Source organism: Opisthocomus hoazin, chromosome Z, assembly GCF_030867145.1.
Source record: "Opisthocomus hoazin isolate bOpiHoa1 chromosome Z, bOpiHoa1.hap1, whole genome shotgun sequence".
Taxonomy (NCBI): Eukaryota; Metazoa; Chordata; class Aves; order Opisthocomiformes; family Opisthocomidae; genus Opisthocomus; species Opisthocomus hoazin.
Window position 1 is genome coordinate 71,753,342 of NC_134454.1, and position 17,657 is coordinate 71,770,998.

The window sequence follows — 17,657 nt, forward strand, 5'->3', positions numbered from 1 at the left end:
ATAGTTTGTGTTTCCTCTTCTTTACCTGTTGCAAGAACTTTCTGAGTTGTAGATTTAGTAACCAAACCAAACAAAACAGTGAAATGGCACTTCAATGGCATTGCATTGGAATGGCAGTTGGGGAACTGAGGTGTATGCTAAAATCCCAGCTGTGTGTGTATCAGCATGTGTGTGTGTCAGCCTTGTTAACTTGGTATTCTGCCTACATTTTTAAACAACTTCAGTGTTCCACTTTCAATCACATCATATGGTTTGTATGCAGGAAAGTACTTAGATATGAATTTAAGTTTGATTTCCTGGGAATGCAAAGAAAATATAGATACAAAACTACCTAGAAGAATAGTATAATGGATTCTTCTTTTGCCTTTAAATGCGTTTATCTCAATGTAATCTCATTAGTATAAGGGGACCTCAATGACTGTGAGGGGAAATTCTTGTTTGATGTAGATAGTATGACTTAGATACTTCCGTTTCCTGCTTGCCATACCTGTTGTTATACACTGAGCTGCTGATGCAAGCCATAGGGAGCAGCATCAGACTTTTTAGATGGGAAAGTGCAGGGATCAGCTTGGTACGGGATTTTCAGGTGCAGTTGTGTCATGTTTGGTATGATTTTGTTTGGTTTTGATTTGTATGCTGTTCACAGAAATTATATATTCAGCAATCATGCTCATTGTTCTGTCTTGAAAACGTCAGCCCAGGAGATGACGGATACTTATTGGTCTTTCAGCCTTACACAGTTGTCTGGTTGCAACTTTGAACAGGGAATAGAATAAAGAACAGCCTGAACGGAAGTACCCTGGGCAACAACTGAATGTATTGAGGCTTCATATCGATGCAAAGTGTATATCTAAAGGACTTAATGTAGTGGAACTATTACTAATGACCCTGAAGTAGTCCTTATTCATACTGACATCAGTTTCATCAGGGATTTTTTTGGATGAAGATTTTGGAATCTAACAAAAAATATCTCTTGTTGATCCATTGCCAATGCTAGATCATTGTTATTACTGTCAGGTTTCTTTTTTCACATGCTTTTAATTTCTCTGAAAATGCCGTAATATTTCAGAGATTCTGGCTGATTTCTTGTATTCTACACAGAATCCTATTCTGCAAGAAAAATGATGCTAATGCAAGTATTTTTTAAATGCTAGAAGGGACTCTGATTTGTCATGTCATACATCGTTGTGTTTGCTTTTACACAGATCCCCAGGAACCACAACAATTTTTATTCTCAGTCTTTTAATAAACCAGGAAAATGAATGTGGAACCATCATGCTCAATCAGACCAGTGCTCCACTGAATCCATGTAGCTGTACAATCTGTAAGCAAAACCAACTGATTCAGAGTAGGATACGCAAAACCTACAGAAGATCGATGATTAAGTCTCTCCTCATCTTCTTGACTATTAAGGTCTGATCACACCTTAAAACTCATTGTTAACATTAGTAGTCTCTGCTTTACATCTGACAGCAGTATTTCAAACACTCACTCTCTATAAAGCACTTGACTTCTTACTTCAGCTTTTCCAAAATTGTAGCCATTAAAAATAAAATGGGAATTGAAGTGTTGAAGAAATCAAGATGGTATTCAGTTTATTATGTTTTGCCTAGACTTAGGAAATCATCAGTCATCAAGTACAGGTAGCAGTCAAACATTCTAGACTATGCTGCCAGACCAGCAAACCATAAAACGCAGTGCTGAGTTTCTGATTAGTTTTTCCCTGTTTATGGTTAAGTGCCATCTATCTAAAGTGCTTTAGGTGATCTATACAGAATTAAGTGATCTATACAGAATTAGATGTGATTATTTTTGTTAAGGTTTCAGTAAGCTGATATGGGATGCAAACCTTCAAAGAACACGCACAAGATTTTGAGTGGATTTCTAGAGTTAGTTAGTGCCTATCCAAATGGTAACTGAACAGCTCTAACATCCATGTACATGGTATGCCTTGTTGTGTATATAACTGCGGTGCAAACCAGATTGTCCAGAAGAATAGCAACTGGTGTTTCTCTTCACCCTGAACTAGCAGGTTTGCTCTTGCAAGATCAGAAGGTAATTCATGTATCTCCAGGGAATCAAGTTGAAAATCATATGAAGATTTTTTATTTCTTTAGGTGCAGGGGTCCCTGTAATATCTCCAAAGACAAAGATACTGTTAATACAGATGCTTATTTTGCCCTCTACTGTTTCTCTTTTTACTTATGAACAACAAAAAAATGTTATTTTTTTCTATACTTTTTATGGGTAATAATTTTCAGAAGTTGTAAGTAGGAAACAGTTGTCACTTCTACTATGTCTGTAATATATATTTAATTTGGACTACAATATTCTGCAACATTCTATTTTTAGTCAGTCTATTATTAGCAATTATAATGGTGCCCCACTAGTCAACTAAATCACAGAATCACAGAATCACAGAATTACAGAATGGTAGGTGTTGGAAGGGATCTCTGGAGATCACCTAGTCCAACCCCCCTGCTAAAGCAGATTCACCTAGAGTAGGCTGCACAGGACCTCATCCAGGTGGGTTTTGGATATCTCCGAAGAAGTAGGCTCTACAGCCTGTCCCAGTGCTCTGTCACCCGCAAGTGAAGAAGTTCTTCCTCATGTTCGGATGGAGCTTCCTCTGTTTCAGTTTGTGCCTGTTGCCCCTTGTCCTGTCACTAGGCACCGCTGAAAAGAGTCTGGCCCTGTCCTCTTGACACCCACCATTAAGATACTTCTAAACAGTCGTGCGATCCCCTCTCCGTCTTCTTTTCTTCTTCAGGCTAAACAAGCCCAGCTCCCTCAGCCTTTCCTCATAACAGAGGTTCTCCAGTCCCATAATCATCTTGGTAGCCCTCCGCTGGACTATTTCCAGTACCTCCTCATCTTTCTTGAACTGGGTGCCCAGAACTGGACACAGTACTCCAGATGAGGCCTCACTAGGGCAGAGTAGAGGGGAAGGAGAACCTCCCTGGACCTGCTGGCCACATGCTTCTTAATACACCCCAGGATCCCATTGGCCTTCTTGGCAACCAGGGCACACATGGTCAGCTTGTCATCCACCAGGACACCCAGGTCCCTCTCCACAGAGCTGCTCTCCAACAGGTCCGCCCCGAGCCTGTACTCGTATGTGGGGTTGTTCCTCCCCATGTGCAGGACCCTGCACTTGCCCTTGTTGAGCTTCATCAGGTTCCTCTGCACCCAAATCTCCAGCCTCTCCAGATCTCGCTGAACGGCAGCACAGCCTTCTGGTGTATTGGCCGCTCCTTCCAGTTCTGTGTCATCAGCAAACTTGCCGAGGGTACACTCTGTCCGACTGGGCCCAGTAGTGATCCCTGGGGAACACCACTAGCTGCAGGCATCCAGCTAGACTCTGCACCACTGATCACAACCTTCTGAGCTCTGCCATTCAGCTATTTCTCAATCATCCTCACGGTCCACTCGTCTAGCCCACACTTCCTGAGTTTCCCAATGAGGATGTTATGGGAGACGTTGTCAGAAGCCTTACTGAAGTTGAGGTAGACAACATCCACCTCTTTCCCCTCATCACTCGTTCTTCAACCACCCATAGGCAGAGCTTGGTACATTCCAGTTGCTCCCTCAGATAAAGAGGAACTCCCCCACCTTGCTTTTCTGGCCTATCTTTCCTAAAAAGTACATAGCCATCTATGAAAGGATTCCAGTCATAGAATCATAGAATCATAGAAAGTTTTGGGTCGGAAGGGACCCCTAGAGGTCATCTAGTCCAACCCCCCTGCAGCGAGCAGGGACACCACTAACTAGATCAGGTTGCTCAGAGCCCTGTCCAACCTGGTCTTGAATGTTTCCAGGGATGAGTCCTCCACTACCTCTCTGGGTAACCCGTTCCAGTGTTTCGCCACCCTCATTGTAAAGAATTTCTTCCTTATATCCAGCCTAAACCTACTGTGTTTTAGTTTAAAAGCATTACCCCTCATCCTGTCACTGCTGTCTCTACTAAAAAGATTGTCCCGATCTTTCCTATAGGCTCCCTTTAAGTACTGAAAGGCTGCAATCAGGTCTCCCCGCAGCCTTCTCTTCTCCAGGCTGAACAAGCCCAACTCTCTCAGCCTGTCCTCACAGGAGAGGTGCTCCAGCCCTCGGATCATTTTTGTAGCCCTCCTTTGGACCCCCTCCAACAGTTCTATGTCCTTCTTGTGCTGAGGGCTTCAGAGCTGAACGCAGTATTCCAGGTGAGATCTCACCAGAACAGAGTAGAGGGGCAGAATCACCTCTCTCGACCTGCTGGCCACGCTTCTCTTGATGCAGCCCAGGACACGGTTGGCCCTTTGGGCTGCCAGCTCACATTGCTGGCTCATGTCCAGCCTTTCGTCTATCAGTACCCCCAAGTCTCTCTCAGCAGGGCTGCTCTTGATCCTTTCATCCCCCAGCCTGTATTGATACCGGGGATTACCCCGACCCAGGTGTAGGACCTTGCACTTGGCCTTGTTGAACCTCATGAGGTTCACACAGGCCCACCTCTCCAGCTTGTCCAGGTCCCTCTGGATGGCATCCCGTCCTTCTGATGTATCAACCGTACCACTCAGCTTGGTGTCATCTGCAAACTTACTGAGGGTACACTCGATGTCCATGTCATTGATAAATATATTGAACAGCACTGGTCCCCAGTACGGACCCCTGAGGGACTCCACCTGTCACTGGTCTCCATCCGGACATTGAGCCGTTGACCACTACCCTTTGGCTGCGACCATCCAACCAATTCCTTATCCACCAAACAGTCCACTCATCAAATCCATGGCTCTCCAATTTAGAGAGAAGGATGTTGTGAGGGACCATGTCAAAGGCTTTACAAAAATCCAGACAGATGACGTCTATTGGTTTTCCCTTGTCCATGCTTGTTGTTACACCATCATAGAAAGCCACTAGGTTGGTCAGACAGGACTTGGCCTTGGTGAAGCCATGCTGGCTGTCTCAAATCACCTCCCTGGCCTCCATGTGCCTTAGCGTATCTTCTAGGAGGATCTGTTCCAGGATCTTCCCAGGCACAGAGGTGAGGCTGACAGGTCGGTAGTTCCCAGGGTCTTCCTTTCTACCCTTTTTGAAAAGGGGCACAATGTTTCCCTTTTTCCAGTCACTGGGGACTTCCCCTGACTGCCATGACTTTTCAAATATCATGGAGAGTGGCTTGGCAACTACATCAGCCAATTCCCTCAAGACTCTGGGACGCATCTCATCAGGTCCCAAGGACTTCTGTATGTTTAGGTTCCTCAGGAGGTCCCGAACCTGATCTTCACTTACAGCTGGAGGGATTTTACCCTCCTGGCCTCCTTCATGGCATCCATCGACTCGGGAGGGGTGAGGAGAGAGGTTGCCAGTGAAGACTGAGGCAAAAAGGTTGTCATCCACAACTCAAGTGAGCTGTCCCACCATGTCTCTGTAATTGCAATGAGATCAAGGCCCTGAGACTGCATACAGAATTCTAGTTCTTCCTGTTTATTCCCTGTGCTGTGTGCATTGGTGTACAGGCATTGAAAGAAATACTAATTTCACTCTTTCTTAAGTATACACTTCCAGTACTTCCTAGATATTTTTATAAGGTTAAGAGTTTGGAAAGTTTGCCATGCCCTTTTTTTAACAGAAAAGCTGTTCCATAACATCATAACCCTGCTTTGGCAGGGGTGTTGGACTAGATGACCCACACAGGTCCCTTCCAACCCTGAACATTCTGTGATTCTGTGATCAGATAATTTAGCAGGAAACCTGCTTTCTGACCTGGCTGAAATGAGAATTTATGCAGTGTTCTGACTATATCAATAGGCCTGAAATAGAGAAAGAAGGGGAGAGGGAGGGAAAGAGAGAAACCAAAGCCTATTCTGAAAATCAAATGCTAATTGTAGCTGAAGATAAGCACCTGAATTTCTGCCACAAAGGGAGAATAGTGTTGCCAAGAGCATTGCAATGGCCATTTGGCATTTCAGCTGTCGTCCCTGCAGCATATAATCACAGGGTGTATTTAAGTTCTCCAGCAATTGCAAGCCTACTAAAATTGTAGCATTCTGACATCCATCAAACTGAAGGAATGACAGGTAAAAAATACATATGAATATAAATTGCGTTCTTCCTGAGGGCGCTTCTTGTATAAAAAGTGATAGAGCTTGCATTTGAGTGAGGTTTTTTCATTCTTCTTCTTTGCAATCTTCAAGGTAATTTGGTAACAATAACACAGTGTAATTGTTTTATGAAGCTATTAGAAGTATTTAGCTTCGTAACAACTACCTGTGCACTATGTAGAGAGAAATTTTTCACTGCTGCAGTACAAGAGTCTCTGTGCCTTTGAAAAGTGCATGCCGTTTCCCTCAACATGTCAGTTTTAGGGATGGTTTTGAGGGATTTGGAAACCACAGCTGTCTATCTTTCCTGCTCCTTTGGAAGCTATCTGTGCTAACAGCAATAACCTCTATTCCCTTCATGTGATGACATTCCCAGAAGAAATATGTTTTATGCAGTGGCTTCCAGGTCATAGAAAATAAAAGTTACTGAGAGGTCTGTGTGGCAAAACCTAAAGAAACAGAACGAAATACCAACATGGTGGTGATATAGAGTAGAAACTCCATATTGTAGGCAACTAGCAGTTAAGCCCTTGCTTACCTCTATCATTGTGGGCTCCTGGTTGAAAACTTATCTTCAGGCGCTAAGATATTAAGGTCCCTTCCCAAAACACCACTGACATATAGGCTTGATTTTAAGTATGTTGATAATTCTACTGAGTCAACAATAGTCTTCATGTCATACAAGAACTTTCCATTTAGAAATCTCAAGTAGGCAGTGCAATACAGGCAGAATGTTGAAGAATGGAATGGAAAACATAATTTTAAGTCACTAAATCAGGAACATCTTTTCCATTGAAGGCTGAAACATGACTTATTTTTTTTTTCCTCTTCTGGAAATACCTTCCTTGAAATATATTTTCTTCAGCTCCATCTCAGTAGTGGCAAAGGGACAAGTCTAAAGGTCAGACCATAAGAAGACCCTGTATTTCAATGCCTGCAAGGATATTGCACAAACTAAAACAGTGTTGCAAGTCAGTCTCCAATTTGGAGCATTGTGGACAGAGCTAAACTGGATTACTGACAGCAACCTAACTCATTAATGTGTTTATTCTCTCAGACTGAATATACCTTGCTTACCTGGATGTAATAGCTTAATTTTTTCTTCGTGGCACTTAGTTCTATCTCAGAGGTACTGTTACACGGCAAAATCTTAATTTTGTATTAATTTTGTTGGAAGTTGTGTCTAAATAATGGCACAAAAATGAGCCTTCTGCATCTGGATTGTTCACCCCACTGAAAAAGCACAAAAACTCTCCACTCTGGCTCAAAATCTGGTTCAACGTTACACACATTTATCCAAATTTATAAGCAAATGTACAGCTAAAATAATGCCTCCATAGCAAACTACTGTTGCAGGCATTATAAGAATATCTGCATCAAGGCAGGCCGAAATAATGACTCAGGACCATCTACTGTAAAAATTTTCTTGAATAGCAAGAGGTTAGTGACGGTGCCAATCCTCCATTATACCCTTTGTGATTTGTGTAATGACAGGAGCACTTGAAAGTTCAACAAATGTTAGGATTAAGTACACTGTGAATTTAAGAAGAGTCGACTTGTGTTCTGGTGTGCATAGAAAGTAGATCTTGAGAACAGTCACAGCTACCACTACCCAGACTGAGGCCAGACTCTGGGCTGGAGTGGGGCAGGAGACGTGCTAATTCAGTGTAATAGCTAGAAAACCTCTCAATCTCAACCATGGCTGCAACAGAGATATAAAAGGAATTTACAGCTACTTCTGTGACAAAAAAATGAAGAAAGACGATATTAAATGCAGGCCAGAAGGCCACATACAATCCCATAGCTGAGGATTCCTGAGGGGAAAAAGAGAAAGGAAAACAAGCCCACGTGAAGAGGTGCCCTTAAAACATTCTTGAAACAAAAATCTGTGGTGACCACTGATCTGATATTACTTATTCCCCATCTCTAACTGTGAAGTTTACAGACCTCAGCTGGGCCCATTTGGTATTTGTCCTTTCTCAAGGGAGAGAAGGGAAAAAAAAGTGTACAGACTTCCCAGTCTTTGAAAGCCCAAAATAATAGCTGTTATGCTTCACATTGGCTGACCTTTGCAAGTGAGGACATGTCTCCAACTGGCTCAGCTATTTTCTCAGTAGAGATGTTAGTGTGCTGTACATACTCCATGTCACCAAAGGCAACTTTAGGCACATCTTAGTAATCAGGACTCCGATGAAAGCAGCTTTCATTTTCATGAGAAGATTCCTTCCAATCTGCACCTGGCAAATTAAGAATTGTTGTGAGTTCACTGTGTTTAGATTGTGTGACACTGCTAAACCTAACAAATGGTATTACTTCATAAACTAAACATACGTTTTATTGTAAGAATGCATCAAAAGATGGTGCCCTAAGATAGTTCTTCAGATAACTCTGCAGGCACTGTAAAATGATTACTTTAATATATGAAAGCACAAGAAAGGCTGTTCTTTGTAGTCTGTGCTATAGACTTTTTGACCAAGATTTTAGCTGCATCTGGTCTAGCCATTTGCTTTGAACTTCCGAACTGTGACAAAGAATACCGCTTAAAAATGTAAGATTGATTTTTGTCGTGATAGTAGGGCTGCCTAACAGCTCTTTTCTCCTTGATAGTGCATCAGCGACTATAGTAGGGGCTGGCATCAAGTTTAATAAGGCTGCGTCTTTAAAAAGATGGGGGAAAAAGCATGATAAAAATGAAATCAACTTCAAAAGAAAAGTACTTCTTAATCCTAAATGCTCCACTTCCTGGGCTATAAGAAGGTCTCAGGGGAAAAGGAGGGCAAATGAGAGAAATGTTCTTTCTTATTCTCCTGTGCATAATACCAAAGACCTTACTATCTAGGTTGCAACTTTACAAGAAAAAAAAGCTCTGAGACAATGTGAAGCACCTAAACTTGTGGATGGATTTCAAAGTGTGGAGAGTAGTGGAAAAGATGTTCTCAGTATTGGCTTAGTGGTAAATTATATTTTAGGTCCCAATCCACAGGAATTTAACAGAGACTTGGAAGGTCTATTTACACTTGCGTATGATATGGCTGGATAAAAGTGCTGGGAGCAGAATGAATGAAGTGGAGTGTCTTGAGCTTGGGGGGCTGGTGTTTTACCACTGGGCAGAAGAAGAAGTTCTAGTTTGCAGCTGCCATATGGCCACCCCATATACGTTTCCAAGTCCTGATAGCAGCTGATGTGAGTTTCAAAATCATTTTTGTCCAAGACTTTCTCTATTGCAGCTGAGATTTTAGAGGCCAGAGATTTTAGAGGGTGCTGAATTCTTTCAGCTCCAACCAAACACAGCAAAAGTTGAAAGTATGCAGATTGGACCTTTTGAAGATACCAGTTGAACATCTTGTGGGAAAACTGTTTGTGCTTACATGATCATGCTGCTTTGTGTATTATGCATCTTGGAAACAGAAGATTAATGTTGTGCAGGAAATACTGTAACAGGCCAGAAAACTAAACAAACAGCAGTCATTCCCAACTCTTGGCTATTTCATCAACTTTCTGCTATTTTTACAGATGGTTTGACTAAAAACAGAGAGAAGTGAGTCTGAGAACCCCTCCTACAGGAAAACCTGCAGTGCAGCATAATGGGGAAGGAAATCTCTGCAAACTCTATTGGAGGGTTCTTCTCAGTCATTCCAAAAGGAGAAGGGAGGAGGAAAGGTTTGCTTTCCTGTAAAAGGACACAGCAAATTCCTGTGGATATCAGCTACAGTCTGATGTCAGGGTGATACCAAGCAATCAACTGCAGAGCAAAGCATTCAGCCATGGAGGCATCTAACAAACTTGCACAAAAGGTGATCCCTGGGGAGAAGTTTCAGGATTAATGACACACATAATCCTATTATGAAAGAAGTCACTTCTAAGTGTTAAAGGTTAAATGACATCAAGGACCTCCCAAAATAAAAACAAAACAGATCATCAGGGAAATTGTTTCTGATTGTTAGAATATCAGAATAGCATTGCCAGTTCAAACACTCTAAAGGACATTTGTCAGAGAAACCATATGATACAATTAATCGGACAATGACCTGCACACCCAGCAAGCTGCTATCTACTTACTAATACTGGGTTCATGAGGAGGAGAAGAAAAAATTGCTATGAAAAGAACCACCATAGGATTGCAGGCAGAAAATTCAGCAAATAAACAAAACTCTTGTGAAACTATGATTCACAAGAAGATAGTTTCTTTTCTGGATTACAGACTAGGAGAGTCGTATGGATTCCTAAGACCTGTTAGAGTTTCAGGTACATATTGTGCCTCTTCACTGAGAATACTTCACGGTTTACTGAACATGAAGAGTGCTCATGGTATTCCTAACCAGTCAGGGTTTGGTATGTCTAAAGTAGGGCAAAATTTGATGTCTTTGTTTAGAATAAAATAAAAAATGCTGCAGTGTGACAGGCAGTTCGGAGAGGAAACATAAAAATTCTTACTTGAAAAGGGTGGACATGAGAAACATGCAAATGCCGTGAAGGGAAAAGTGAAGGGGAATTTATTGTGGAAGAAGAGGCCGGCTGTGACATGAAGACTTGTCGGTTCATAACATACAGTACTGAGCTGTGATAAACCCAGTGTAATTTTCCAGTGTTGTTTCTGCCTTTCTGATGTACACATTAAATTTTTATAAAACTGGGTTCTTTAAGTTGTTGCATAAGCCTTGAGACTGTTAATTTTGAATGGGTGGATCAGGAACATGCGAACTGCCAATAGCATGTAGAATCATAGGATTATAGAATGGTTTGGGTTGGAAGGGACCTGAAAGGCCTTCTAGTTCAAACCCTCCTGCCATGGGCAGGGACACCTTCCACTAGATGAGGTTGCTCAGAGCTCCATCCAACCTGGCCTTAAACACTTCCAGGGAGGGGGCAGACACAGCTTCTCTGGGATACCTGTGCCAGTGTCTCACCACACTCATACTAAAGAATTTTGTTCTTATATCCAGCCTAAATCTACCCCCTTTCAGTCTAAATCCATTGCCCCTTGTCCTATCACTACATCTCTTTGTAAAAAGTCCCTCTCCAACTTTTTTGTAGGCCCCCTTCAGGTACTGGAAAGGTGCTCTAAGGTCTCCCTGGGGCCTTCTCTTCTCCAGGCTGAACAACCCCAACTCTCTCAGCCTTTCCTCATAGAAGAGGTGTTCCAGCCCTTGGATCATTTTTGTGGCCCTCCTCTGGACCCGCTCCAACAGGTCCATGTCTTTCCTGTGCTGAGGGCTCCAGAGCTGGACACAGGACTCCAGGCGGGCTCTCACCAGAGCAGAGCAGAGGGGCAGAATCCCCTCACTCGACTTGCTGGCCGCACTGCTTTTGATGCATCCCAGCATAAAGTTGGCCTTCTGGGCTTCAGTCGCACATTGCTGGGTCATTTTGAGCTTCTCCTCAACCAGCGCTGCTGAGTTCTTCTCCTCAGGGCTGCTCTCAATCCCTTCTCTGCCCAGCCTGTATTTGTGTCTGGTATTGCCACAACCCATGTGCAGGACCTTGCACTTGGCCTTGTCGAACTTCATGAGGTTCACATGGGCCCACCTCTCAAGCCTGTCAAGGTCCCTCTGGACGGCATCCTTACCCTCCAGCATGTTGTCTGCACCACACAGCTTGTTGTTGTTGGCAAACTTGTTGAGGGTGCACTCAATCCTACTATCCATGGTGCCAACAAAGATGTTAAACAGCACCAGTCCTAATACTGACCCGTGAGGAATGCCACTCATCACTAATCTCCACTTGGACATCAAGTTGTTGACTGCAACTCTTCGGGTCAATTCCTTATCCACTGAGTGGCTCATCCATCAAATCTATGTCTCTCCAATTTAGAGACAAAGATGTCATGCAGGACACTGTCAAATGCTTTGCATGTAGATAGACAGATGCATATAATTATTACCTCACTTATTTAACTAGCGCTTACATGCTCCAGAAGATAAACAGAATGATAGAAGTTGGTCATCAGGCATTTGAGTTTATGCTGTTAGAATGGCAGACTGAGCCACCTGCACCACCTTACAGCAGTTTGTCTATTATTTTATCTGTTTTGCAGTTGGAGTGGTTCTCCCTACCTTTGATTGCCCCAAGATTTCAGCTGCCATTATCCCATTGTTAACTTTTCAGACAAGAACTGTTAGACCTTTTCCAGTCTTGCCATGTGCGTTTGGAAGGAAATTCCCAAGATAAGAATGCCTCTATCTCCAGCCAAACCAATCTTACCTTTTTTTCCCCTGTGATGCCTACAGAAGCTTCTGCAATCATTATGTTATTGACATGCAGAGCATTGCTTAGGACAGTAAGACAGTATCTTTGTTGCCTGTACTCTTCATCTGGCTCTTTCAGTCCATTGATTCCTGTAGATTGCAAGACATTTTCAGCCAGCATCATAATTATCTTCTGTGTTTGTAAACAATGTAGAACTGGGACTCCAGCAAGGGTCTTAAGAGCCCCAGTAAACAGCAACAGTATCACGCAATAACAAAATAATGCATGTTGTAGAAATTATTTTGTTGGATGACTATTTAATGGAGAAGACACTAAATATTTTTCTTAAGATTTTTTGCATGTTTGTTTTTTTATGAGGTGAATGGTGTTGCCAACATGAGGAAATTAAAAGAGCTGCACTGGGAGGATTTGTGGCCGACTTGACATCACAGACACGAAGTTCAGGAGTTGTTTAAATTATTTTGAGGGAAATAGCTAAATAGAAATCATGTTTTTTGTAGTGAATTCAATGATAGCTGGAGTTCGTGCAGGTAATCTTTAAAGAATGGGAAAGGAAGTAAAGACGCAAGGGGGTAATATATACAATGAGTGAACACAGAAAGGAAGAATTGTCTAAAGTAAGCAAATGATAGAGAGAAAGAAAATTATGTTAAAAGGTGTAACAGACATATCTAGGAAGAAAGTAAAAAAGAGTAGTTTTGAAGGCAGAACAATCAGAAAGTGGAAACAGGTATTGGGCAGTTAAGAGCATCAATATTTGAAAATGTGCCTGTCTTCCAAAAGCAAACATGGGAAATGAAATTAAATAATTTATACACAGAGTACTTCAGCAATCAATTAAAAGGCAGCATAACTAAAGAAATAATAATGGAGATTTTTTTTAGCAAAGATTTAAACCATTATTGCTGTAGCTTGGTATTAAAATAACAGAAGAAAACTGATTGTGTTTTACAGCATTGTAATCTGGAAAACCATGTTCGGCAGATAAATCTAAAAGATATAAAGGTGGTAAACTGTCGGTGAGAGCTGAAGCGCACTAAAGAAGTACGAACTGTGTTTCACAGCGGACTATATTTCAAGTTACAAACCCAGCCATTTTGGTGGTACATATATGTTAAGATGCAGTTATTCAAATACCCTCCTCTGGAAACATTTATTTGAGATTTGATCGAGTATTTCTGTAGGGGATCTTAACTCAGTTTATAAGAGAATGATAACAACAAAGCTGATATTCTGTGTCAGGCCTATGATCCATGTAACCCAGATCTCTCTGCCTGGCCACCAAAGACATTTAGTTAAGGAATATTAGAACTAAAGCAAACACTGACGAATACTTTTTCTCTATGGATGCAGCATTCATTTATTCACTAATATAATGATGCTTCTCCTTGATGGTCCATTTCTTTCCTAACTTTGTTTTTATTTTGTTGTTTGTATTTTTTAAAAAAGTTATTTTGTGCCTCAGCCAATCGTTGAATAGGCATTTTTCAAATAATTTAAATTGGTGGTTCTCTTTTCTGACCAGTAAGAGATAATTCAAAGGCCAGCTGTTTTTTCCTGGATGCCCTTAGGAAGAATTGGGCAGTAAACAGTCCCACAGGAATGTCTATTATTTCCCCCAGTAGCTTTGTGAAGATTCTCATAGAATACTCCTAGCTGTTGTTTTTTTTTTTTTAGGAAACCGAAACCTTGTCAAAAGTGAGTTTGTGACAAAGGGCTGTCAAAAAGTAGGAATGAGTCCAGCAGGCTTATTGCATGGATGGTGCACTGTATGTGACACAATGCTGACAGTATGACAAGAATTATATAGCATTTGTGAAGTATCCCTGTGTTCTACCATGTAGTGCTTATTCTTGCTTTCTTGATGAAACAGCTGGGGATGACGATGAAACAGCTGGGGAAGACATGTTTCAAAGAGTTTTCTTCTCTTACCCTGAATTTTGCATCTGAAAAGGTCAACAGAACCATTAGCATGGGCAGTCATAGACACGGAAATGTGTTTACAAGTACAAAGAATATAGGGATATACACACAGAGTAATTTGTTCATTTGCACAGGGACAAATTCTGCTCTCAGTTACAGCTGAGACACAACCTTGTTGACCCAATTAACATTACCGAAGGGCCACACTGGCCTGAGGCTGAGTTGGCCCTTCTTTTTTGAATAACGTTATTATTTGGAGAGGCAGCTGTAGTAGCTGTAGTCTTAAGGCGGAGGTTAATAATCTAGTCGTGTTACATTGCGGGCTAAGAAAACTGTGGCATCTGAGTGTGATGAATTACTGAAGAAGACAGAAGATCCTGGATGAGGTAGCAGAGATGATAAAAACAAACTTGTTACAATTAGTAAGTATCACTGAGGTAGCTTATGATTAATTTACTGCAAGGGAAACTGAAACAGCTGCAGTCAGTAAAAAAGAAAAGTAATGAAGTGAAAAAGAAGCATGCTGGATATAAATATGAAGCAAAAAATACAGAAGATTATAAGATCGAGCATAAAGAATTATAATGCAATTAGAAATGAACAATATTTAATAAATAAGTGCCCAACTAAAACAAAACTCTCATTACATAAGAAATAAAGATAGGTTAGAAGAGATAGCAGAGTCTAGGATTTATCTGATTTACTGACAGAAAGAAGTATACACATCTAGACTTATAAGAAGACTTTTTTAAGTGAGGACTCCGATAAGCATATAGGGACAGACAGTAAAACACTCATTTCCCAAAGGGAGTAGAAGAAATACTGAAGAAAAATAAAACTTGCCAACAGAGATTATCAGGGAATTAGAATGCCTGAAGCCTGTGAAAATGTCAGGACAAACAGATCTATTCCAGATCTCCCAAGGAAGCAGCAGGAGAGATAGGGAACGTTTTAGCAGATACATAATAGGCAAAGCCATTCTGAAGGAGACAGGGAATGAAGCATTTGCTTTACTTAATAGAAGATATACGGGTTAGATTAAGATGACAAATGACCTCTGAAATTAAATCAGCAGACCGTACATCTGGAAGGCAGCACTGACCAAGATAAATAGCACAGTGGGTGTTTCTGAGTCTCGTGGTTATAACAGCAAGTTAGTGATACTGGCAAACACTCAATTTATGCCTCTGTTTTTCCATCTGGAAAGTTGCAACATTGATATTCACTACAAAGAATTGTAATTGTAGCTAATTGATTATTTATAACTTTTTTTGGTCATGATTTCACATAATTTGGAGAATCTCAGCCTAACTTGTTGTAGATTCCACAAGTCTTTGTGGTCCGCTTATAGTATTTTTGACAGAATTTCATTAGCTACAAAGGACACCCTTTTCATATGAAATCAGGAATGCTCAAATACTGTGGATTTTAGCTCTGTTTAGTGTTATGGTCTCATCTAATCCAACTATTTTCTGGTGATTTAACACACAGGAGAGACTCCTCAGTTTCTCAGTATTAGACAGTTTTTGCCTTATGCTATAGCATTCAGCCAAACAGGAGATGCAAAGCACTGAATTCTCTTTCTGAATTTCAGTCTTGTCTATTTTTTGAAGTCAAACAGTGAAGCTGTAGTAGATTTGGTTTTCTCTGTCTTGATTTCTATACTTAAGATCACAGAAGATTATTATAAGGTGATTTACTGAAAATCATTTTGGTTGTTTCAATGATCAATGGTGTCACAGAGAACACTTAGAATTTTTATTGGAGTGGAGAGATTTTGCAGAAGCATTATAATTTCTGTTAAATTGAGGGTTTGCTTGCACTTCTAAGGAGAATTGGTGCATTGTGAAAATGTGTATCACTGTTGCAGTGGCTTCACATTAATTCTTTTCACAGGAACTGGTTTCAAAATTGCAGAGCAATTAAAAGAAGGTAGTAAACAAACTGAGCTGTTTCCACAAGGTGACAGACAGTACTGTACATAAGCCTGAATAGTTCAGAATACAGTAATATTTTGTAATGCGAAAGATACTAAAAAGTTAAATGGAAATTTTTGGGAGAACTCAGGTGTTTGTTTCATTAGCTTTAGTGGATTTGGTTTAGACCAAGACAAAAATCTCATTATGTAAGTAGCTACATGCTAATAAAAAAATAGCAGAAGTGATCAATAGAAATACAAAAGCTTTTGAATGATGGTAATTCTGTCTCATATATTAGGTCTTTTAAAGACTGTTTAGAATTCTCTGCTTCTATCTGTGGGGAGAATTTGGTCAGATCTCAGTTTCAGAGACATTCTTCCCTTCATGAAGTCCATATTTAGGCACAGATTCCCAAGCTGATGATTTGCTTGAGAAAAATTTATCTGTGTCCAGCTGAAGTGATTTGAAAGGTTCCTATTGGCTCCAAACGGCAGTTAGAGCAGGCTACATGTAAGAAGGCGATCCCTGATCTCTCTAGCAGACTACCTCATCGTTGCTGCTTTTTAAATGAGGTTTCCTAGCACTGCCAGATCAACCAGTTTCAGTTGCTAAACTTGATATCAAACCAAGAGATTTCTAAGATAGATATTCTAGAACAAGCCAACCTCGTTTAAATAGCCAACATTGAGCAAAATACAGTAAAAAGAGACAAAACTGTACAAAGTAAAATAGGATCAACTCAAATAATATTAAGCTATCTTGCTGTTGCTGAAAGTAGCACTTTGACAGATGTTAATGAAAGTTGATTTCCATTGGTATAGGTGGGGAGTTTTAATACTGTCAAATGGGGAGGAGCATTTCACTCATGGTGTCACAAACTATTTCCTTTTTGTGCCTTCCCCCTCATTTCTTGCATATAATGCTGTTCTTTTCCTCCTTACACTGTTAATGCTGTTTTCGATAATAGAAGACATCTCCTGGATTAGCTGGCCTTCAAAACAATGGAGAATCTTTCCAGATATTAGGAAAAATATATGTTAGACACATTTTGCAATTGAAATGGCCTCAGTACATTTATTTGTCATGGAACAATACTGTAAAAATCTTGATGCAAAAGCAACACAAAGTTATGGGGATGCAAGCCAAATGGTCATAGATCCTTGTCTGGTACACTTTGGCTCAGTGACCTGCTATTTGCAGGATCCAACCTCTGCAGTGGCTATCAAGCTCTGTAATTTTGGTTTTGGGGATTTTCCCACTTCACCACATTCATTAATGTCTCGCAAGCTTCTGTTTCATACAGGGCCGTTCCTAGGAATGACGGCGGTGGAGGAGTAAGATAATAATTCACACAATTGCTATGCTTTTGCAGAATGAATTCACAGACTGTATTTTCATTTACATTTCTGTTGAAATAAGTGTGGAAGAGTTGGAAGGTTTCCTGACAAAAGGGATGTGTCATTTATTCATTATAGACTTTACAAATTGGTATATATAATAGATTAAGAAGCAGCCAGTTTTAGGGGTAGTT